Raw genomic sequence first — 25,218 nt, forward strand, 5'->3', positions numbered from 1 at the left:
CCATTTTATGAATCCGTCTTCAGTAGTAAAGATTGAAATGCTCTAAACCACCAACAATTGGTAGTTTAATCAGGAACTGAGAGTGGTTTTATAAATCCGAACCTGCTGGTCATTAGACCTCACTGCCATCATTATGTATTTCTTCATCCTGATGCATCTCACATTCATTTTTTGACATTTTAATGATTTCTGTCATAGGCATATTTACTGTCCACATGTAAATGTGATGGACACTGCTTTGGTTTAGCATGGGGCTATTTTGATTGGTCATACAGCCAAAGAAGGAAGTAAAGGATATAAACAGTGTGGGTGCTTGTATTTTTTTCCAATATTTGTGGAAGCATCTGTTTCTACATATGATTGGCACAAATGATATCTTTTTGAAAAAATATTTCATAATTTCTCCAAAATATACCAGCTTTCTGGTTTTGTTTTTAGAGCTAGAGACTTTGTCTGCCCTCCTGACTTTTGGATATTCTTTCTTTCCTTTTTTTTAATTCTTTTTTTTTTTTTTAATACTTTAAGTTCTAGGGTACATGTGCACAACGTGCAGGTTTGTTACATATGTATACATGTGCCATGTTGGTGTGCTGCACCCATCAACTCGTCAGCACCCATCAACTTGTCATTTACATCAGTTATAACTCCCAGTGCCATCCCTCCCTCCTCCCCCCTCCCCATAATAGGCCCCAGTGTGTGATGTTCCCTTTCCCACGTCCAAGTGATCTCATTGTTCAATTCCCACCTATGAGTGAAAACATGTGGTGTTTGGTTTTCTGTTCTTGCAAAAGTTTGCTAAGAATGATGGTTTCCAGCAGCACCCATGTCCCTACAAAGGACACTAACTCATCCTTTTTTATGGCTGCATAGTATTCCATGATGTATATGTGCCACATTTTCTTAAAACAGTCTGTCACTGATGGACATTTGGGTTGATCCAAGTCTTTGCTATTGTGAGTGGTGCCGCAATAAACATACGTGTGCATGTGTCTTTATAGCAGCATAATTTATAATCCTTTGGGTATATACCCAGTAATGGGATGGCTGGGTCATATGGTATTTCTAGTTATAGATCCTTGAGGAATCGCCATACTGTTTTCCACAATGGTTGAACCAGTTTACAATCCCACCAACAGTGTAAAAGTGTTCCTATTTCTCCACATCCTCTCCAGCACCTGTTGTTTCCTGAGTTTTTAATGATTGCCATTCTAACTGGTGTGAGATGGTATCTCATTGTGGTTTTGATTTGCATTTCTCTGATGGCCAGTGATGACGAGCATTTTTTTCATGTATCTGTTGGCTGTATGCATGTGTTCTATTGAGAAATGTCTGTTCATATCCTTTGCCCACTTTTTGATTGGGTTGTTTTTTTCTCGTAAATTTGTTTGAGTTCTTTGTAGGTTCTGGATATTAGCCCTTTGTCAGATGAGTAGATTGCAAAAATTTTCTCCCATTCTATAGGTTGTCTGTTCACTCTGATGGTAGTTTCTTTTGCTGTGCAGATGTTCTTTAGTTTAATTAGATCCCATTTTTCAATTTTCGCTTTTGTTGCCGTTGCTTTTGGTGTTTTAGACATGAAGTCTTTGCCCATGCCTACGTCCTGAATGGTATTACCTAGGTTTTCTTCTAGGGTTTTTATGGTTTTAGGTCTAACATTTAAGTCTCTAATCCATCTTGAATTAATTTTCGTATAAGGAGTAAGGAAAGGATCCAGTTTCAGCTTTCTACTTATGGCTAGCCAATTTTCCCAGCATCATTTATTAAATAGGGAATCCTTTCCCCATTTCTTCTTTTTGTCAGCTTTGTCAAAGATCAGATGGCTGTAGATGTGTGGTATTATTTCTGAGGACTCTGTTCTGTTCCATTGGTCTATATCTCTGTTTTGGTACCAGTACCATGCTATTTTGGTTACTGTAGCCTTGTAGTATAGTTTGAAGTCAGGTAGTGTGATGCCTCCAGCTTTGTTCTTTTGACTTAGGATTGTCTTGGCAATGTGGGCTCTTTTTTGGATCCATATGAACTTTAAAGCAGTTTTTTCCAATTCTGTGAAGAAAGTCATTGGTAGCTTGATGGGAATGGCATTGAATCTATAAATTACTTTGGGCAGTATGGCCATTTTCACAATATTGATTCTTCCTATCCATGAGCATGGTATGTTGTTCCATTTTTTTGTGTCCTCTTTTATTTCACTTTTATTTCACTGGTTTGTAGTTCTCCTTGAAGAGGTCCTTTACATCCCTTGTAAGTTGGATTCCTAGATATGTTATTCTCTTTGAAGCAATTGTGAATGGAAGTTCATTCATGATTTGGCTCTCTGTCTGTTACTGGTGTATAATAAGAATGCTTGTGATTTTTGCACATTAAGTTTGTATCGTGAGACTTTGCTGAAGTTTCTTATCAACTTAAGGAGATTTTGGGCTGAGATGATGGGGTTTTCTAAATATACAATCCTGTCATCTGCAAATAGGGATAATTTGACTTCCTCTTTTCCTAACTGAATACCCTTTATTTCTTTTTCTTGCCTGATTGCCCTAGCCAGAACTTCCAACACTATGTTGAATAGGAGTGGTGAGAGAGGGCATGCCTGTCTTGTGCCAGTTTTCAAAGGGAATGCTTCCAGTTTTTGCCCATTCAGTATGATATTGGCTGTGGGTTTGTCATAAATAGCTCTTATTATTTTGAGATATGTTCCATCAATACCGAATTTATTGAGAGTTTTTAGCATGAAGGGCTGTTGAATTTTGTCAAAGGCCTTTTCTGCATCTATTGAGATAATCATGCGGTTTTTGTCTTTGGTTCTGTTTATATGCTGGATTACGTTTATTGATTTGGGTATGTTGAACCAGCCTTGCATCCCAGGGATGAAGCCCACTTGATCATGGTGGATAAGCTTTTTGATGTGCTGCTGGATTCGGTTTGCCAGTATTTTATTGAGGATTTTTGCATATATGTTCATCAGGGATATTGGTCTAAAATTCTCTGTTTTTGTTGTGTCTCTGCGAGGCTTTGATATCAGGATGATGTTGGCCTCATAAAATGAGTTAGGGAGGATTCCCTCTTTTTCTATTAATTGGAATAGTTTCAGAAGTAATGGTACCAGCTCCTCCTTGTACCTCTGGTAGAATTCGGCTGTGAATCCGTCTGGTCCTGGACTTTTTTTGGTTGGTAGGCTATTAATTATTGCTTCAATTTCAGAGCCTGCTATTGGTCTATTCAGGGATTCAACTTCTTCCTGGTTTAGTCTTGGGAGAGTGTAAGTGTCCAGGAAATTATCCATTTCTTCTAGGCTTTCTAGTTTATTTGCGTAGAGGTGTTTATAGTATTCTCTGATGGTAGTTTGTATTTCTGTGCGGTCTGTGGTGATATCCCGTTTATCATTTTTTATTGCATCTATTTGATTTTTCTCTCTTTTCTTCTTTATTAGTCTTGCTAGCTGTCTATCAATTTTGTTGATCTTTTCAAAAAACCAGCTCCTGGATTCACTGATTTTTTCGAGGGTTTTTGTGTCTCTATCTCCTCCAGTTCTGCTCTGATCTTAGTTATTTCTTGCCTTCTGCTAGCTTTCGAATGTGTTTGCTCTTTCTTCTCTAGTTCTTTTAATTGCGATGTTAAGGTGTCAATTTTAGATCTTTCCAGCTTTCTCTTGTGAGCATTTAGTGCTATAAATTTCCCTCTACACACTGCTTTAAATGTGTCCCAGAGATTCTGGTATGTTGTATCTTTGTTCTCATTGGTTTCAAAGAACATCTTTATTTCTGCTTTCCTTTCGTTATATACCCAGTAGTCATTCAGGAGCAGGTTGTTCAGTTTCCATGTAGTTGAGTGGTTTTGATTGATTTTCTTAGTCCTGAGTTCTAGTTTGATTGCACTGTGGTCTGAGAGACAGTTTGTTATAATTTCTGTTCTTTTACATTTGCTGAGGAGTGCTTTACTTCCAACTATGTGGTCAATTTTGGAATAAGTGCGACGTGGTGCTGAGAAGAATGTATATTCTGTTGATTTGGGGTGGAGAGTTCTGTAGATGTCTATTAGGTCTGCTTGATGCAGAGTTGAGTTAAATTCCTGGATATCCTTGTTAACTTTCTGTCTCGTTGATCTTTCTAATGTTGACAGTGGGGTGTTGAACTCTCATTATTATTGTATGGGAGTCTAAGTCTCTTTGTAAGTCTCTAAGGACTTGCTTTATGAATCTGGGTGCTCCTATATTGGGCGCATAGATATTTAGGACAGTTAGCTCTTCCTGTTGAATTGATCCCTTTACCATTGTGTAATGGCCTTCTTTGTCTCTTTTGATCTTTGATGGTTTAAAGTCTGTTTTATGAGAGACTAGTATTGCAACCCCTGCTTTTTTTTGTTCTCCATTTGCTTGGTAGATCTTCCTCCATCCCTTTATTTTGAGCCTATGTGTGTCTCTGCATGTGAGATGGGTCTCCTGAATACAGCAAACTGATGGGTCTTGACTGTTTATCGAATTTGCCAGTCTGTGTCTTTTAATTAGACCATTTAGTCCATTTACATTTAAGGTTAATATTGTTATGTGTGAACTTGATCCTGTCATTGTGATATTAGCTGGTTATTTTGCTCGTTAGTTGATGCAGTTTCTTCCTAGCCTCGATGGTCTTTACATTTTGGCATGTTTTTGCAATGGCTGGTACCGGTTGTTCCTTTCCATGTTTAGTGCTTCCTTCAGGATCTCTTGTAGTGCAGGCCTGGTGGTGACAAAATCTCTAAGCATTTGCTTGTCTGTAAAGGATTTTATTTCTCCTTCACTTATGAAACTTAGTTTGGCTGGATATGAAATTCTGGGTTGAAAATTCTTTTCTTTAAGAATGTTGAATATTGGCCCCCACTCTCTTCTGGCTTGGAGAGTTTCTGCCGAGAGATCTGCTGTTAGTCTGACGGGCTTCCCTTTGTGGGTAACCCGACCTTTCTCTCTGGCTGCCCTTAACATTTTTTCCTTCATTTCACCTTTGGTGAATCTGACAATTATGTGTCTTGGAGTTGCTCTTCTCGAGGAGTATCTTTGTGGCGTTCTTTGTATTTCCTGAATTTGAATGTTGGCCTGCTTTACTAGGTTGGGGAAGTTCTCCTGGATGATATCCTGCAGAGTGTTTTCCAACTTGGTTCCATTTTCCCCCTCACTTTCAGGCACACCAATCAGATGTAGATTTGGTCTTTTCACATAATCCCATATTTCTTGAAGGCTTTATTCATTTCTTTTTCCTTTTTTTTCTCTAGACTTCTCACTTCATTTTATTCATTTGATCTTCCATCATTGATACTCTTTCTTCCAGTTGATCGAGTCCGTTACTGAAGCTTGTGCATTTGTCACGTATCTCTCGTGTCATGGTTTTTATCTCTGTCAGTTCGTTTATGGCCTTCTCTGCATTGAGTATTCTAGTTATCCATTCTTCCATTCTTTTTTCCAGATTTTTAGTTTCTTTGCGCCGGGTATTTAGTTCCTCCTTTAGCTCTGAGAAGTTTGATCGACTGAAGCCTTATCCTCTCAACTCGTCAAAGTCATTCTCTGTCCAGGTTTGATCCATTGCTGGCGATGAGCTGCATTCCTTTGGAGGGGGAGATGCGCTCTGATTTTTTGAATTTCCAGCTTTTCTGCCCTGCTTTTTCCCCATCTTTGTGGTTTTATCTGCCTTTGGACTTTGATGCTGGTGACGTACTGATAGGGTTTTGGTGTAGGTGTCCTTTGTTTGTTAGTTTTCCTTCTAACAGTCAGGACCGTCAGCTGTAGGTCTGTTGGAGATTGCTTGAGGTCCACTCCAGACCCTGTTTGCCTGGGTATCAGCAGCAGAGGCTGCAGAAGATAGAATATTGCTGAACAGCGAGTGCTGCTGTCTGATTCTTGCTCTGGAAGCTTTGTATCAGGGGTGTACCCTGCCCTGTGAGGTGTGAGGTGTCAGTCTGCACCTAGTGGGGGACGTCTCCCAGTTAGGCTACTCAGGGGTCAGGGACCCACTTGAGCAGGCAGTCTGTCCGTTCTCAGATCTCAACCTCCATGCTGGGAGATCCGCTGCCCTCCTCAAAGGTGTCAGACAGCTGTCAGACTCCACCCAGGGGTGGAGTCTACAGAGACAAGCAGGCCTCCTTGAGCTGAGGTGGGCTCCACCCAGTTTGAGCTTCCTGGAGGCTTTGTTTACCTACTTAAGCCTCAGCAATGGTGGGCGCCCCTCCCCCAGCCTCGCTGCCACTTTGCAGTTAGATCTCAGACTGCTGTGCTAGCAATGAGGGAGGCTCTGTGGGTGTGGGATGCTCTGGGCCAGGTGTGGGATATAATCTCCTGGTGTGCCATTTGCTAAGACCATTGGTAAAGCGCAGTATTAGGGTGGGAGTTACCCGATTTTCCAGGTGTTGTGTGTCTCAGTTTCCCTTGGCTAGGAAAAGGGATTCCCTTCCCCCTTTTGCTTCCCAGGTGAGGCGATGCCTTGCCCTGCTTCAGCTCTTGCTGGTCGGGCTGCATCCGCAGACCAGCGCCAACTGTCCGGCACTCCCCAGTGAGATGAACCCGGTACCTCAGTTGATAATGCAGAAATCACCTGTCTTCTGTGTCACTCGCGCTGGGAGCTGGAGGCTGGAGCTCTTCCTATTCGGCCATCTTGCTCCCAACCCCTCTTCTTCTTTTTTTTCTTTCTTTTTTAAAGACAGAGTCTTATTCTTTTGCCCAGGCTGGAGTGCAATGGCATGATCACAGCTCACTGCAACCTCACCGCCTGGGTTCAAGTGATTCTCCTGCCTCAGCCTCCCCAATACCTGGGATTACAGGTGCCCGCCACCACTCCTGGCTAATTTTGTATTTTTAGTAGAGATGGAGTTTCACCATGTTGGCCAGGCTGGTCTTGACATCCTGACCTCAAGTGATCTGCCCACCTAGGCCTCCCAAACTGCTGGGATTACAGGCGAAAGCCTCTGTGCCCGGCTGAAATGCTTTCATTTTTCACTCCCTTTTAAATCGTCTGCTCCATTGCCAGTTTACAAACTACTACAGCTGCCTCTGCAAATGATAGAAGAACAAAAATGAGGAGGAGAGGGGGCTGGAGGAGTAGGAGGAGAAGAAAGAAGCAGAGAAGGAGGACATCGTGGAAACTAAGGTTGCTTTCAGGAATATAATGTGAGATCTTGAGAGAGAATTAAGGAGTGAATTTCCATGTAACTTTCAAATATTATAAATAGGCTGCCTCTATTTTTTGCAATTGCCAGGCAATGACACTGTACTTTACTTCTACTCTCCTCTGAAGGAGCAAAATGAGTGCTCTATGGCCCTAACCTCTATTTCTCTCTCAACTAGATTCAAATGTATGCCATGCTTTGTGCCTTCATTACATAAGCGATTTTTCTCAAGGTCACTGGGAGCACCATGCTCACTCTCTCTGGATGGTTCACTGTACTGCCGTACAGCCTTGCTGACCATCTCATGATTTTGGGTTCATGTTCGTTTTAGAGACTGGATATTTTTCTGTTTTATGTTTCCCATTTTCTTTGTTACTTGGAATTAACCATGGCCAGATCAATTAATAATACTGTTCTGTTTGTCTTATTCTATTTGTGGATTTGGTTTGCAGTTACCTTCACAAATATTTTGGTGGCTAATGAAGTTAAACCAAAGTTTGTCAATCTGATTTTGCATAAGCTATGTGCCAAAACTGTGTTAGGTTCAATAATGCTCATTTTCTTGTTTAATTTTCACAACAGCTAAGAATATTATCAGATTCATATTCTCCTTAATTAATCATTAATCAGATTATTATTCTCCTTAGAAGGAGGTGATACTATTCTTGATTTAGACATAAAAAATCTGGAGGCCGAGGCAGGTGGGTCACGAGGTCAGGAGATTGAGACCATCCTGGCTAACATGGTGAAACCCTGTCTCTACTAAAAATACAAAAAATTAGTCAGGCATGGTGGCGGGCGCCTGTAGTCCCAGCTACTTGGGAGGCTGAGGTAGAAGAATGGTGTGAACCTGGGAGGCGGAGCTTGCAGTGAGCCAAGATTGTGCCACTGCACTGCAGTCTGGTAGACACAGAGAGACTCCGTCTCAAAAAAAAAAAAAAAAAAAAAAAAAACCAAAAAACTGAGGCTCAGAGAATCACCAGCAGATTGTAATTTTGAGCCCAGATCATCAACGTCTAAATTCTCACTCCTCTTATTATACCATTCTACTAATTTATCAATGATAAATATTTGTTAAATGTATGTTGTGTGCTAGGCATTGCACCCTGTTCTTTATTTACAAACATATGAGTTATTATTATCTCTGATTTGTAGATGAAGAAATTGAGTTTAGAGTTAAATGATTGCCCAACATTCTGTTGTTATAAGTGCAGAATCAGTAAGCAAATTGCTGTGCTGTGTCCTCCAGGGCCTGAGTTCTTACATTGCCATGAGCCATTAAAGGTAAGATGCTAATTAAAGGTATCCGTGACTAATTTTAATGACTCAAGTTTGGTGGAATTGATTTACCATAATATTTTGGTTACTTTTTAGGGCTACTCAGGCGTACATAGTTGAACTGTAGCAGCAAATAGTGTGAGGGGAAGTAAGGGTTCTGAGCCTCCTTTCTGAGTTTACAGCAATATTTTTGAAATAAGAAGATAAAGTAGAATTAGACATGAGCAAAGCTCCATCCCTTTCTTCTGCAGATGAGAAAGAAATAGAGGGTGTAGGAGATGAGCATACCTACCTATCAAGCCTTCATGATTTAGGTATGTGGAGCTGGTGGGACTGGAGCAATTGCCATGAAGTTCACAATTTTAGTATTGCCTGTGATCTATTTCTTTGGCCGCAGCTTACATATCAGGTCTGGGAATTTTTCTGGATACTGAAGGGTCTAGCTTCCAGCCTTAAAATTACTCTCCCACTTGTAGGTCAGTAAAATGAGTTTCTTTTACTTGGAAGTTTTAAGTTGACAGTTCCCATGATTAATCACTCCCACTGATGGTGTCTTAGACTTTGTTGGTTCCTACCTTATGGGATTTTCATAGAGTTTCTAAAAGGGAAAGACACGCACTAGAGTGAAGAATTGTTCTTATTGTGGAAGGATCATCAACCTTGGCTGGACACGCAGATCAAGGGGTTCAAGGATGGGTGGCAAAGGATCATTGAAAGGGTTGCATGTGACACTCGCCTAACTATAGTAGTTAATTCAACTCTGCCTACACAGTGACATGGATTACTAAGGACATGACTTGTATTGTACTCATCCCTCTGACCCCACATCCTAATGTTAATAATTATTCTTAAACCTGGAATTGAGAACTCAAAGATAAACCAGTGCCCAGCACATAACAAGTTCTCAATTAAGTTTATTGAATTAAATCAAAAATTGGAATTGTATCTATCAAAGCCATATCAGCTCTAAGCTTCTTAAGAGAGAAAAATCTGCCCAGAGTTTCTCAGGAGGGATTTCTCAACATCGAAGCCGTCCTGTTCATGTTGGATTTATTTTACTGACATAAATAAGAATATATGTGCAGGGAAGATCAGATACCACAATAAGGGTTTTGTACCATGATATACGTCATTTTCTACCCCCTAGGAAAGCACTGCTGATGAAAACAATATTGGAGGGAGGTGGTCTCAAGAGAGTGGATGTTCAGGTGGAGGTTCTCTCTGGTGTTCTGGGCTTCTTATTCATAATTTTCTCCCCAAAGAGAGTGGTTTTCAACTTCACAATTCCTTTGCTCATTTGGAAATATAGTAGTGGAAAGATGAAGAGCGTTTGTGACCCACAACTAAAGTCTGTGTTCTCTTGTCACTTCATCAAATTAATTCTGTTGGCATTTTGTTCCCCCCCCAGAAATAAATCACTGTTACGTGATTCTTTATAAAGCAGTCCACACATTTATCATACCACAGTGATCTGAACCCATTTAGGGAATTTTAAGCTACCGTTGGTCATGTTGCAGGCCTAGCAACTCTGGCCTTGTCACATTGCATCTCTCTGCACTCCCTGTGCTACCGTTAATCCTTCAGGACTGAGAATCAAGGCTTCGCCAGTTAGAGGCTTGGAAATAATCATATAAAACATAATAGTGCAGCAAAGTGAGATTGAGCTTTTAATTTTTTTAAGTTCACAGAGAGCAGGAAGACAAGAAAGGACCGGCAGATTGAGAAAAATCGGGAATAAGGTGAAATATCCTCAAACTTTAGCTTTTACGATTCCGCCTCACATTCAGTTTAATTATGAAATTTACTGGCAGCAACAATTGGCTTTGGCATAAATTAATCATGCCGAGCATTATACATGAAATAAAATTTCAATCCTATTTGTTGAACATTTTCTAAGAGCTTGGCATTCTTGCTCAGCACTTTACATAGGGTTTCTCCTTATCTACCTTATGAAATATGTTATTATTATCATTCCCACTTTTAATATAAGAATATTTGGGGATTAGAAGCCTTAAGTAATTTGACAAAGGTCACATAACCTAGCATAATAGACTAGAAAACAAACTCAGGATGCTGTAATTAGTACACTGGAATCATGCTTCTTATTTTTTTTTTAAATGAAGTCTTGCCATTAGTTTTGTTTTTTAATCTTTAATACTTTTATTTGAGAATTGATAATTAACCATTTTAAGAAAATAGCTACATAAATTTAGAAATCATTTGGAAAACAGGTAAAATTGCTACATTATTTTAATTTATATTTATTTTATTTTTAAAATAATATTTTCATCTATATCTGAGGAGTACATAGGAAGCTAAGACTTCTATTGATGTTAATTATTGATTTTTGTTTACTGTAGCTTTAGTGAATAATTTAATTGACTATTTTATTAATTCTGTCATCATATGCTAAACCTAGAGCAACTGCTGTTAGTATTTTTTTTTTAGCTACTACGGATTGAAGTATTTTTGATTAGACTACAATTTATTTCTAAAGGTAACCTGAGCAATATCTATATGTTGTAGATAGATATTACTATCTACAGTAATATCTATGTATATAGTATCTATATAGTAGATTTCCAATTTGTTTTGCTCTTCTCTAAAATAGTAAATATATTTTATATCCTGTTCCAGTAAATGCACACAAACACATATATATGAAACTAACAGTTCATAAAATATTAGTTACCCTTATTATAATCAGTGCTCACTTGATATTTTACATTTTATCCCATTGTAAATTATATACTGGTCATGACCCACAATATTGATTTCCTAACTCCCTAATGGTTATAGCCTGCAGTTTATCATTTGTTCAAATGTAGTGTTGTGGAAAAAAAAGATGATATATGTTAGTTATATGTCACCTTATCTGTAAAATGGTGACTATCAATACTTCTCAGGGAAGTTGTAAAGCCTGGTACCTAGCAGATAATTAGTAAATATCACTTTCTTTTGTTTTTAGAGCTCACACTTCATTCCACAGTTTTTGTTGTTGTTGTTGTTGTTTTGTTTTGTTTTTTGAGATGGAGGCTTACTCTGTCACCCAGGCTGGATTGCAGTCGCGATCTTGGCTCACTGCAACCTCTGCCTCCCAGGTTCAAGCGATTCTCCTGCCTCAGCCTCCCGAGTAGCTGGAACTATAGGCACTCACTACCACGCCCAGCTAATTTTTGTATTTTTAGCAGAAATGGGGTTTCATCATGTTGACCAGGATGGTCTCGATCTCTTGACCTCGTGATCGGCCTCCCAAAGTGCTGGGATTACGGGAGTGAGCCACTGCGCCTGGCCTCATTCCATAGTACTATGGAAAATGTCTAATTGTTTAAGTATTCCAGCACTTTATTTTTTAATTACTATTATTTTTCTACCCTCAGCATACATCAGAGGAGCATTCCAGCCCTTTAGTTTGGATTTTCATGCTATTTCTGATTTTAACCATGTGTGTTCTTCATATCTTGGACTAAAAAATAAAAGCAAATTAACAAATTAACACTAGCAAAAAAAAAAAAAAAAAAATCGCAGTAATTTTAACAGACCAACATTAAGTACTCTAGAAGCCAGACCAGAAGCTAGGGGCTCATTAATTTTTATGTATCATAAATGGAAATGACTTTTATTTGTTAATTATTTTTTATGACCACCTATGGTAACATCTTCCAACACATATTTCCCCCTTTCCAGTCCTCCACTGTTTAACCTTCCTCGCCCATTTTTTGTAGAGGTGCCAGTGAGGTCTTTCTCAGTCAATGCTTCAATCCCATTATTTCCCATCTCAACAGGCTTCACTGGCTCACCATTATCTTTCAAATTAGTCACAGGCTCCTCAGCCTAAATTGAGGCCTTTGTGACACAATTCTAGTCTCCCTTTGGAGATGTGCTTCCTTTCAGTGTCCTCTCTGTATTTCATACTTACTGCTCTGATCAAACAAGACGGCCTTTTCCCAAATGGATCTCACAATTTCCAGGCTCTGTGTCTTTCCTTGTGTTGTATCTTCTACCTAGAAGACTTTTCTCCCAGTCCATCTGTCCTCATTAAAAACTCCTCTCCTGTTTTCAAATTCCTTGTCTGTTTCATTGTGACTCTTCTAATTGATTCTCTTTCACTCCCACACTACTTCTATTGATATTGATTTCTCTAAAGCTGGCTCCTAGTGCTGTTTTTCTTCTTATCTTAAGGCATGTATCGTGTGTCTCAAGTTGGAATTATTTCATGGCTCCCATATGGTTGATTGGTGGTGGGACTTTATCGCTAATGATAATTCAGAAAATAGTAGTGGGACTGATTGCAATTCTGCAGATTTCACCTTAAACATACGCTGCTTCTTGGGCTATGGAAGCTGGACACATTCAGATAAGATTATTCAGGAAAACAGTAAGACCAGGCACAGTGGCTTGCTCCCATAATCTCAGCACTTTGGGAGGCCTAGGTGAGAGGGTCGCTTGAGCCCAGGAGTTTGAGAGTAGCCTGGGCATTATAGGGGTACCCTGTTTCTACAGAAAATTTAAAAAACTTAGATGGACTTGGTGGTGTGTGCCTGTAGTCCCAGCTGCTCAGATGGCTGGGGTAGAAATCACTTGAGCTCAGAAGGTGGAGGTTGCAGTGAGTTGAGATTGCACCACTGCACTCCAGCCTGGGTGACAGAGCGAGACTCTTTCTCAAAAAAAAAAAAAAAAGAAAAAAAAGAAAAAAAAGAAAAACATATTAGTAGGTCTAACTGTAATTTTCTAACTTCTGGTTTTAAATGTACACTGTTTCTTGGGCTGTGACAGTAGGGTAAAATTACCCAGTTTGTGTAAATCTTATGAGGCTTGATAAATGGACTTAATAATTATCAGATGACGAAATTAAATGAGTCGGTGAATGTTAATGCGTCCCTCCTTCCATATAACTAGATGCCTTGGGACAGTTCCAATGTGTGGCATTTATATTGTATTATGATGTGTTAATAATGTGGATCAGAGACAAGCAAAAGTCAAGGACAAATGTAATTTTCTGTGAAATGTATATTTAATACTTTTTAACATTTAGCGGAATTACCTTTGGATGCCAATTGAACGTTACATCCCCTTTCTGCCGTGACTGTGTGTGTGTGTGTGTGTGTGTGTGTGGGTGTGTGTATGTAGTAAATCCATTAATTCTCTTACTGTAATTTCAAACACTGAAGTATTATAAACTTTCTTTACTTGTATCGAGTTTTATATATTTTGTTGATTCTGCTCTAATCTGAGAGGTTTTTTGTGTGTGTGATATCTGTGAATCAGGCAAATTTCCCAGTGTGTGAAACTTTTGGGTCAGCTATTAGGTTATTATATCATTTCAGAAATGCTCCGTCTGCCTTCTGGTGGCCTTCAGATTTGGTCAAGTAGTGGAGTAGTGCAAAGACTGCTAATATTGTAGAAATCCCATGATCATATGCAGTGGTTTTATTTTGTTCTAAGGGGTACACACTTCTATTTGTCTGTTTTCATGCAGAGCACATTTATATGAGGGTAAGTTCAATAGCAACTTTTAGTCTGTAGAGAGATACATTGAGAAGTATGTTACTGACCATAAACTGTCAATTTGAGATGAATGCATACTTCAGAGGCCCCACTAGCTCACATTTTTACTGCTGTCCCCTAAAAGCACCTTCAGGTTTATATGCTGAAGATGGAGACCTTCATAGTTAGAAAATTGCATTCCCTCAGGCCACAGGAAATATTGCTTGACATTCTGTAACACTATTTGATGTTTTTAAAACAGCATGCTATGTAGATACTACTCTAGGTCATGTGTAATTTTTTAATCTGTATTTATAAATGCTATGAAGCTTGCAGTTTTTAAGAATAGTGATGTTTACATTTATATGATTTGATGCAATGACTTTTCCCTGTAACATAAAATTAATTTAATGTTTAGTATAAAGACAATAACCAGGTTGTGTAGTAGTAGGTTGTGCAACTACAGGTTGTGTAGTTGCAGGTTGTATAATTGACTTGTGTATTTTCACTTCCTCATGATGATAACATAACCAGAAGCCTGACTCATGCTGGTGAAATAACCAAAAATTATTTCTACAAGGTTTTCGGGCAGACCTTTGAGTTTCAATGCAAATTCAACAGGGAATGGGGTGGGCATAGCTTTTTTTTTTTTCCTGTGTTACCAAGTAAGCTGAATATATGCAAGGTTACAGTTTAAATGTAATGATTAGGTTTATTCATATACATTTAAAATCTGATATTCTACAAAATGCTTAGCAACATACTTGACACATTGTGAGCATTCAGTAAATTGATATTATCCCTTAAGAAGCATTTACCACAGAGGTTAAGAGCATATGCTCTAGAGCAAAGTTGCCTCAACTATTTCTGCTTCTGTTTCATCATTTCTAATATAGTGATAGATCATTTACTTCATAGAACACTGTTAAATCCATATAAAGCATCTATAACAGTGTTTTTAATAAGTAAAAAAATAAAAATGTCAGCTAAATATTAGTTGTTTATTAATTGTAACATATCCTAAACCAACTTATTTCTTAACATAAATAGACTTCTGAACACTCTTGGAAAATTAATATTTCTTTTTTTCTTTGCAATTTTTTGGGATATTTGAAACTGTAAGTATCTGTACCAGTTGTAAGACATATGTTTTTCTATTTTTTTCCCCCTTGTTGGAGAAATCTATTTCTATGGGCCAGGCTGATTATTTGTCTACAGATCCTCCCGTGGGGATTCTGTAGCAGCTACTTCAAAGCTATCTCAGCTTGCACTTAATCATTTGAAACATCAGATAACTTGCTTGTTCATTGTATGCATGTTTTCTTATTGAGGAAATTACTCAACCTAAAATGAGCACCAGAAGATTATTTTTCTTGGTTTTACTCTTAAAGTCATTCTCAAGCATGTTATCTTGGAAGAGCAGGGCACTCTCCTGCAGCTTTTAAGGATGACTAAACTGGAGAACATTCTGTTTAACCACAAAACTCATGTTCACTCTGTTTAATTTCTTAAAGCTTGCCCTCCCTTCAATGCAATTACCATTTTTCTTCCACATTAGGAGGACAAGATTTGTTTGCTTTCTCTTTTGGGGAGGATGTTTATTTATTTAGAAGATACTTTTTGAGTTCCTACTGGTCCACTGGGAACTATCATAAGTAAGTTGAGGATACAGGGATGAGCAAAATGGACAAATTCCGTGTTCTCATGGACCCCATAGGAGAAGACAGACAATAGCTAGTAAGCAAGTAATATATTTTTTTAGATGGCTAATTTTTGTATTTTTAGTAGAGACGGGGTTCTGCCATGTTGGCCAGGCTGGTCTGGAACTCCTGACTTCAAGTGATCTGCCCACCTCAGCCTCCCAAAGTGCCGGGATTACAGGCATGAGCCACCTCTCTTGGCCAACAAGTAAATATTTTTGACTATGTGGAAGCATGAAGAAAACGATGAATAGGAAAATGGGACTAAGAGGCAAGAAGGACGAAATGTCTATGAGGAAGTGGTATGTGGACAGAGATTTGAATGCTGACAGGGAGGCAGCTAAGAGACTGTCTGAACAAAGAAGTATCCAGGCAGAAGGAACAGCATGGGCCAGGGCTCTGGGGCCAAAACAAGCTCAGTCTGGCTGAGAAAGGGGATAAATGACTGAATACATTTTTGTAGCCATCTATGTTCCAGGTGCTATCCAAGGTTCTTGGGATACATCAGCCAACATATTTGCAATGTTTTGCATAGTTGTCCTCTCCAAAACTCATGTTTAAATTTAATCCCCAATGTAGCAGAATTGAGAAGTGGGGCCTTTAAGAGGTGATTGGACCCTGAGGGATCTGCCCTCAAGAATGGATTCATCCACTCATGGATTAATGGATTAATGACTTAATGGACTAATGAGTTGTCATGAAAGTGGGACTGGTGGCTTTGTAAGAAAAGGAAAAGAGACCTGAGCTAGGACACTCAGCCATGTGACACCCTGTGCCACCTTGGGACCCTGCTGAGGGTCCCCACCAGCAAGAACGCCCCCACCAGATGTGGCCTCTCTGTTTTCAGCCTCCATAACTGTAAGAAATAAATGTATTTTCTTTATAAATTACCCAGTTTCAGTTTATTTTGTTATCAGCAACAGACTAAGACAATAATGCATGATCTTTTCTAAGTAAATTATGTACAATATTAACTGATCAGTGTTACAAAAAGTGTGTGTAAGCAGGGAGGTAGGAGTGCAGGAGTGAGTGGGTTACAGTGTAAAATAGTGAGGTCAAGGTAGGTCTCATAGAGCAGGTGGCATTTAAACAAAATATTGAAGGAGACGGGGTGAGTTTGTCAGATGGGCATGTGGGAGAAGGAATTACCAGGCACAGGTAAGAGCTAGTACAAAAGTCATAAGGTAGTAGTAGGCCTGGCTTGTTCAAAGAGCCTCAAGAAAGCCTCTATAACTGGAACAGAGTGAGTGAGATGAGTGAGGTGGGAGAAGAGGTTAGAGAAGTGATTAGAGGTGGCATCAGGCCAGTCTTTATAAATCACTGTCAGGACTTCAGTTTGATTGATATGAGGTGCTGTCTGGTAGGTGGCTTTGGGGTGCATAGACTGGGGAGGGGTGGAGCCAAGTTAGGAGCAGGGTGACTTGTTTGCAGAATAATGGAATAAGCCATGAGCCACACTCCGGTAGCTCTTACAGGGGCATGGTAGAGATGATGGGACTTTGCCAGATTCTGAATATATTTAGAAGGCTTCAGAAGTGAAGTATGAGAGAAAGAAGAATCCAGGATGTGATGTCAAGTGTTTTGTCCTGAAAAAATAGAAGATTGAGATGGGAAAGACTAGTGCTGGAACAGGATTGGATGGGGTGAGGAGTGGCTGTGTAAAGTGGGAGACACCCACTGTTCCCATGGCATACTTCTGTATCTGCTTTCCTGAGTTAGGCTTGGCAGTATGACTGGCTCTGGCCGGTGGGTCATGTCGAGGTGAGACAGAAGAAGGGGACTGAAATGTACTCACAGGTCAGGCTCAGCCTTTTGTGATTCAGTCATTATCATGAGAAGAGCTTTCCTGGGGCAGCCTTTGCCCTCTTAGCCTGGACACCAAGTGAATGCAAGTGACACAGAGCCACCCCAGCTAAGCCCAACTCATCCCACAGTTGGAAGGAGGGCTGCCCGTGGAGCCTGCTTTAGATTTTACCAGACCCTACAGATTCAGGAGCATTAATAGCTACTGTTGTAAGTCAGTGAATTTGGAGGTGGTCTGTTATGCAGAAGTTTTGTGGCAATAGCTCAATAATAGAGAATCCAGGGAATGAAGTGAAATAGGGAGTTGGATATAAGAGTCTGGAGTTGAGAAGAAGTCTTGAATGGAGACAGAAATGTAAGAGTTATTGGCATACCAATGGTATTTAAAACCTCAAGGCAAATGAGATCACCATGGGAGTGAATGTAGTAGAGGGGGTGACCGAAGATAGCATTACTACATCGTTACAATGTGTGGAAGAAGAGGAGCAACCTAGGAGGAAGAAGGAAAATGCCCTACAAACTAAATGGATGAAAACAGTATCTAGGAGGAGGAAGTGACAAATGATGTCAAAGGCAACTGCCAACAATTGGTCGTTAGATGTGGTAACTTTGGGAGAATTCTTGACTTTCATAAATACAGTTTTATGGGAGTGTTGGAGGTGCAAACCTGATTAGAGTGATTTTAAATATGAATATCGGCAGAGAGCAATTGGAGATAGAGAGCAAAGTAACTTTTTGAGGAGTTTGTGGGAAGGAGATAGAAATGAAATTAAACAATGGCCCCCTCACAAAGGGAGTGCTAAACCATAGTAAAAGTGTACTTTATTCTGAAGTGGGAGTAGTTGAAGTGTTTAAATAATGATCTATTTGTCTTTTAGATATTGCTCTGGCTGCTATATAGAGAAGTATCTGGGGTGAAAGAGAGCAGAACAGTTATGAGGCTATTTCTGTTTCCTAGGTGAGAGAGTGTGTTGGCTTCAGCTGTAGCCCCGGAAATGTGGAAAGTCATGTGTAAATTTCACATAGTGGTAATGGTATTAGGTAGACAGCAGTGTGGGATCTTTAGCTTAAGGAACTTAAAAAAGTTTTTGTGATCAAATGAAAAATCACAAGTGTATATGAGAATTATTTTTGTAACTTCTCTTTAGCTCTACCTTATGTAAATCATACTTGTTTGAAGCAATATATGTTGGTTAATGTATTAACATTTATATTCTGTTATTTTTTGAAATAATTCCTGTTGTCTGTGATACAATGGATAAAGGCGGGAGGATCACTTGAGGCCAAGAGTTCGGGACCAGCCTGGCCAACATGGTGAAACCCACGTCTCTACAAAAAACACGAACATTAGCCGGGTGTGGTGGTGGGCGCCTGTAATCCTTAGCTACTCGGGAAGCTGAGGCAGGAGAATTGCTTGAACCCAGGAAGCAGAGCTTGCAGTGAGCCAGTTGTGCCTCTGCACTCCAGCCTGGGTGACAGAGTGAGACTGTCTCAAAAAAAAAAAAAAAAAAAAAAAGAAGGATATGGTAATTTTTCTCCTTTCCAAAAATATATTCTCTTCCATCCTGAACCATTCAATCTACAGTGGCGTATTTTGCTCAAATGACATTAGAGATGGTTTCTGGCATAATATCCTTGTCTGAATCTGTGTGCAAAATAACTTTTTGAAAAAGTGGAATAAGTACTAAGATCTTTAGTTGGGATAAGCATTAAACAACAACGGCAAAACAGACTTTTACTTCCTTAGATCTCAAATTTATATGTATAGAGAATTGCTTCTACAGAAATAGTGAATAAAGTATTTTGCCAAGTGTGCTTTCAATAGAGACTTGAATGATTGTCTGCGATCTGTTTTGCTCTTATTCCACGTTCAGAGGTTCCCATGGGAACCACCCCCAATTCGTGGGAAGAGTCAAATTTAACAAACAATACAGAAAAGCCATTTAATCATCCTCTGTGTGATCCACAAAAGTACCAGAAATACGGAGGAAATGAAATCACTAGAATCTCTATCTGTATGGGCCTGCCCGGAGAAAAAAAGTCCTGCTCATGGTAAATAGATTTGATAGATGGCAGAAAAACACCAGTGTCCTAAATCTGACAATAACAAAAAACCTCTCCCATCATCCATCTCCTTCAGATACCTTTCAAAATTTGTTAAGTGTTTTTGTGACCTAGACTTTGGCATCTTGCCATTTTAATTTAACTATTTTTCCCCGAAAGATTTGTTTTCAGAAAAAGCTTGGGATCATAATACAGTAAACCTTATACATAATCTTCTGATTATGTTCAGAAAGCTAATTTTAAACCTAATTTCCCCATCTCTGTCTCTCTCTATTCCAGTGCTTACCTGCCTGCATTAATTAATTCCTGTGCAGCAATGAAAATTTGACTCAATTACCTGACCTCTTACCTTCTGATTGCAGAGGCTCTTTTATGGGGGTGTGGGACACCTGGTGCCACAGGACATGTGAAACACAGATTATCCGTACCTGGGAGGTGACTTTGGTGAGATCGGAGACATTGGAGTCCCCCAGGAGCAGCTCCTCAGCAGATTGGGGATAAGAACAGAGGGCACCTACAACAATCTATGTATTATAGAACACAGCTCTTTTTCTTTTGTGAACACAGCTGTTTTTCTTTTGCCTGACTTGACTGAAAACTGTTTTTAAGTGAATTAAGTGTTTTAAGTGAATTAAGTATTTCAGTGATGTCGCCAGTGGGCACTGAATCCTAAAACAGTGATCGGGAAGGGTCTTGGTGACCATGCTAGCCAAGCGCCCCGTGATCTGGACCTCCAGGTTGGGTTCATCTTCTCACTCTCCCTGTGCTCTCTACTGTGAAACCACACTGGTCTTTTGCTTCCTCCAACAGAACTAGCTTTTGTCTGCACCAGAGTCTTTGAACTGTGGTGCATTTTATGTGAAATGCCTCCAAATGATTCCTGTTCATCCTTAAGATCTCAGAATAGATGCCATTTCCTCAGAAAGCACCACTTTCTTGACCCTCCAGTCTACAGGAGGATTCCCTCGACTGTGTTGTTATAGCACCTTTGCTTTTCCATCAAAACATTTAACACAGTTCTACATTGTTTTATAGATGAGGGGGTGGTTAGCTCAGGTTGCTTTTTCTCTTCTCCAGTAAGAGAGTTCAGAATCACTCCCCTTAGAATCATTTATGTGAGATTTTCCCCTGAGGGCAGACCAATGGCATCGCTGCTTCAGAAGGGGTATAATCAGGGTGAAAAGCAAAAATGCTTAGTATCTTTGAGGGAAAAGAAATGAAGTTTTGGAGAGATGGTAGGTGCCAGAGCCATTCCTGTCTCAGTGCTTCCATAACCAGCTGGGGACTTAGGAGGTGGCTATTTGTGGGATTCAAAAAACGGAACCATGGGAACCTTGGAAGCCCAAGTGCTGGGCGTCTTCGATGAGCTTAGCATTCAGGAAGTGAAATTGCTCTTCATAGGCCATGTGGGGTCTGTGTAAAAACCTGTATACAGTAGAGTTCATTGTCCAGCGCCTTCCTCAGCAGCGTCCTTAAGTAGCGCCACAGTGTGGCAGCGATAAGCAATGGCAGTGATCGGATTTCTATCTACTCCCTCGTGTGGATGTCCTCGGTGGACCTCCTGTCCATTATGCATGTGGAACATCAAGAGATAAATCGGAAAAATGAGAAATACAACTGTACATGAAGCCCGATTTGGAGAGGCATTTGTTTGCATAGGTCTGTAAGATCCATTGTAGACCCTCGGTAAATGTTTTAGAGATGAGATGGAGGCAGAGAGAAGGCAAGTTATCACCAACATAGCATTAACTCTGGGCAGAGTTAGGATAGGAATATGTGAATCTTCTGGCCCCAGTTTTGGTAGTTCTGCAGTTGAAAGACACCATGAAGAAGGATGATGTGTATTAAGAGACCATGATCCAATCACTCCTTATGAGATTACTAAGAGCTATGGATTGCTAGGGATATTCCTGGCTATTTGGGGAAAGGGAAGTCTGACCCTCTGGGATGCTTATTTTGTCTCTGGGAACCGTTGTGGGATCATGAATATTTCTCATCTGCATGTCTGTACCTCTTCCTTCCAGTTTTCCTAATGACCTTCTTCCTTTTCTTTTTGCCTGCCTCCTTGCACTTCTGTTTCGTCGGTTTACCAAATAGATTTCATTTTCAGATATGTGTGTCATCGAGTCTAATGTGTCTTGACTAAAGAAAGAGAAGCTCTGGTTCCTGTTCTGAAATTTCTGTCTTACACATTTAAAAATGGAAGAAGATATTTAAAAGTAAAATAAATGAAGTAAGCACACATTAATATAATGAGATTACATAAGACCTAGTGGATAATAAATGTGAGACTGGGTTGAGATTGATGTGTGATGGCTTCTTAGAGGAGGAGGATTTTAAAGATATGCGGTATGAAGGTAGAGGGAGGAGGTGTGCACTCCGACGAGAAATGAGACAGGTGGGGAAGTCTAGTGTACATGTGTTTATGGGGGTAGTGAGAAGAGAGTTGGCAAAACTCTATGGGATTATTCAGAACTATCTGAGGAAAAGATGGCTTAGGGAAGGAGTTCCTGGAGTCAATGGAGACTTAAGCTGTTAAAGGAAAATAGAAGTGAAAAAAACGAAAAAAACTTTGAAATAGTTTTCGAGTTCAAAATCTCACTTTACTGTTACTATCTGGATGACTTTGAACAAGCTAAGATATGAATGTATTTTCTCATCTATAAAAATGTGCTTTTGTGAAAATCAAGTAAAATGTCCTATGAGATGACTTAAAATAATACTGGTCTAGAGGAGGTGTTCAATAAATATAACTTTTATACTCTATACTAATTTCAAATTTTCATCACTAAGTTATAGTTTTGAATGAATGTTTTCAGTTTATCTTGATTTTGTTCCTGACTTCACAATTTTCTCTTTGGATTTTCTTAGAAATTAATAGTCTTTCACACGTCGGTATCAAATAAATCATTGTTTTCATTTAAGAAACATGGATAAATTGACACACACACAAAATCATTCTCAGAAATCTATCAAAATGAATGAAAAGAACCCCAAATTAGGAAGGACAATTTCATTAATCATGAAATTAGAGTGGAGCCTCAACCTCAAACCCTAAATTACAAATTTTTGAATTCAATTTAATAGAAGCTGCCAGGATTTCATACATAATGTTCTTTAATTTTGCATATGCTGCATATATGGGAAATGAAAATGTGTGAAGGGCCTTTTAAGCCCTGGTAAATAGGACAGGGTGGCAAAGTGACAGATCAAATTTTATGTTCCAGAAATAAAAAGAAACTTGTAACAAATGATTTACAAAGGGAGAATTTTTTCCCCCGAAGTATTAATGTAAGAAGTTTAGATATGTTTCCAAAAGTTTACCATCCTTCATTATTTGTCCATCATTATTTCAGTACAAACATACCCCATGTTTCATAAAATATATTTCATTAATAATTAAGAAATAAAAGCTTTGATTTAACAATTTCTTACCACATGAATGTGGTTGTGGTCTCAAACACTGGTAAAATAATTATGGGGGACACATTCAGCTGCTGTAATAAAGACAACCATTGTAAAATGCTTACCCCTTAGATGAAAATGGTTGGGCAGGTTTTTCTCTTATTGTTTCCTCTTCCACATCTGAAAAGAACCTAGACTAAATGGAGTGAATCCTCACTGATACAAGGAAGTGAATATGTCCACATCAGCAGCATTCATAAACAGCAGCAGGTTTCCTAAATGTGAGAATTAGAGTAGTCACAGAATAGATGAGTTTTTGAGCCTACGTAGAAAAAGTCCAGAAAACATGCGGCACGCACTGCTGGTGAGCATTAACTCACTCTTGTCATTTGGGAAAGAGAACCCATTGTTTCTAGATCTTCAATTTCTGCAGAAAAGCGTGGAATCTGTTACTCCTCATTTTTTTTGTTTTGTTGGTTTTGTTTTCGGAAGAGTGAAATCTCCAGCTTTAAAAATGTTGGCAACAAATTCAACATTCTTTTTAAAGCATAGTCAGTGTAGGCATCGTTGGTGGGCTAGACAGGACATACCTGTGAGCCAGATTTGACTCACAGGCTTTCATTTTACAATCTCTGAGCTCTAGTGTATGAAGTTGGAATCCCGAGAGGCAGCAAGTGGGGTAAAGATGAAGGCTCAGAACAAGTCAGACCTCTTGGTGTCAAGCCTATAACTTCTTTCTGGAGCACCTTGACTCTCTTAGCACAAGACCGGATCTGATCTGAGAGAGAGTTGTGTAAGACTGATGCTCCAGAATTATACTGTATACTTTTTACCAGAATCTTTCCCTTTTCCGTATGAACACATTGCTCTCTTAAATATTTTTTGCATTTTTAAAAGAAAATAATAAGCCCCAACATATCCCTGAACCTTATATCTGTGCCCCAGATTCTTCCTTATGAACTTTCTTAATATTTTAACAATATCAAAACAGAATAAAAATTGTTAGGCATAAATTATCTACTTATTCTGACCTATATCGTGTACTTTTTCAAGCTTTTCAAAAAGTGACACAAAAGCCAGTTCAACCCCGTCTCTACTAAAAATACAAAAAATTAGCCGGGCGTGGTAGTGGGCGACTGTAGTCCCAGCTACTGAGGAGGCTGAGGCAGGAGAATGGCCTGAACCTGGGAGGCGGAGCTTGCAGTGAGCCAAGATCGCTCCACTGCACTCCAGCCTGGGTGACAGAGCGAGACTCCGTCTCAAAAAAAAAAAAAAAAAAAAAAAAAAAAAGCCAGTTCAACCTGAACATTGGGAAAGAATTGCAGGGGCCTCTGAGCATTGGGAAAGGATACAAAAGGCACCAGAAGGTTGGCTTTGAGATAGTTGCCGTGAAAGGTATCTCATTTTCCTGCCCTGGAGATTTTACATTAAATGGATTATCTATCTATCAAGCATTTTGAGCATTCCCCTTCACTGCTTTCCCTGAGGACTATTGCAGCATCTTACTGTGTGAGGTGGGCCGTATTTTTTTTTGCAGATGATTTATAGAATATGAGATATATAAGCAGCCATTAACACATCTTGTTTTATTTTTAAAGTTATGTTTGAATGGATTACGTTTGTCCCACAATCATTTTTTATCTGAATAAGAAGGTCAATTTGATACAGCTCGTTTTTTTTCTTTGTTTTTTTTTTTGTTTTTTGTTTTCTGTTTTTTGTGTCATTGTTGTTTTTAAACATTTAGTTTAATCCTTTAACAAACCTTGCCCTCATTTCTGTTTAACCTTGGACCACCTGCTTTGGCTGGTTATGTAATTTGCAAATTAGAAAATGACTATTTCTTTTCTCTTGTTATTGGACTTCAAAACTCACCCAAATTCTTTTTCTTTGCTTTGTGTTTCCTCTCTGTCTTCCTAATTTCTTATGCCTGTATTAATAAAATGGCTTGAGAGATAATAGTTTAGTCAAATGCATAGTTTCCTGATTTGCTTATGGAAAAGCTAAAGTAGACTGGGAAGAACATGTTACTAAATTATAATTTTAAATTTTTTATCATTGAATGTCAATCTCACTGTGATCCTTTTATGACTCTATAAATATGCATTCTTTTGAATGTTGGAGGTGGAAGGCAGTTTGGCGGTCACCTGGACTAAAACCATCGTTTTACTGAAAAAGCAATTGTGAACTAAGTAGGAGAGGTCTCTTGGCCAAGGTCAAACATAAGCTGGTGGCAAAATGAGGAGAGAGTCTTGTATACTGGTTAAGAGCTATAAGGATCCAGAGTCAGACAAAACTTCATGTCCTGGATGGCCTTATATTAGTTAATCTTGCTATGACTTCAGGCAAGCCAAATAACTTT

At 39.2% G+C, this 25,218-nt stretch overlaps 1 protein-coding gene across 9 annotated transcripts in view; it reads left to right on the top strand.

Moving 5' to 3' along the window:
* The window catches only part of LOC105477607 (contactin 4), a 1,037,214-nt gene that overhangs the window by 101,708 nt on the left and 910,288 nt on the right, over positions 1-25,218 (top strand). For 2 of the 9 annotated variants that reach the window (XM_071092097.1, XM_071092101.1), the window contains exon 1: positions 24,106-24,373. The exons of the other annotated variants lie outside the window; for them this stretch is intronic. The gene's annotated coding sequence lies outside the window, so the exon portion shown is untranslated. Of the gene's footprint in view, positions 1-24,105; positions 24,374-25,218 lie in introns of those variants that run through there. 9 annotated transcript variants of the gene reach the window in all.

The sequence above is a fragment of the Macaca nemestrina genome, chromosome 2 (genome assembly GCF_043159975.1).
Source record: "Macaca nemestrina isolate mMacNem1 chromosome 2, mMacNem.hap1, whole genome shotgun sequence".
Taxonomy (NCBI): Eukaryota; Metazoa; Chordata; class Mammalia; order Primates; family Cercopithecidae; genus Macaca; species Macaca nemestrina.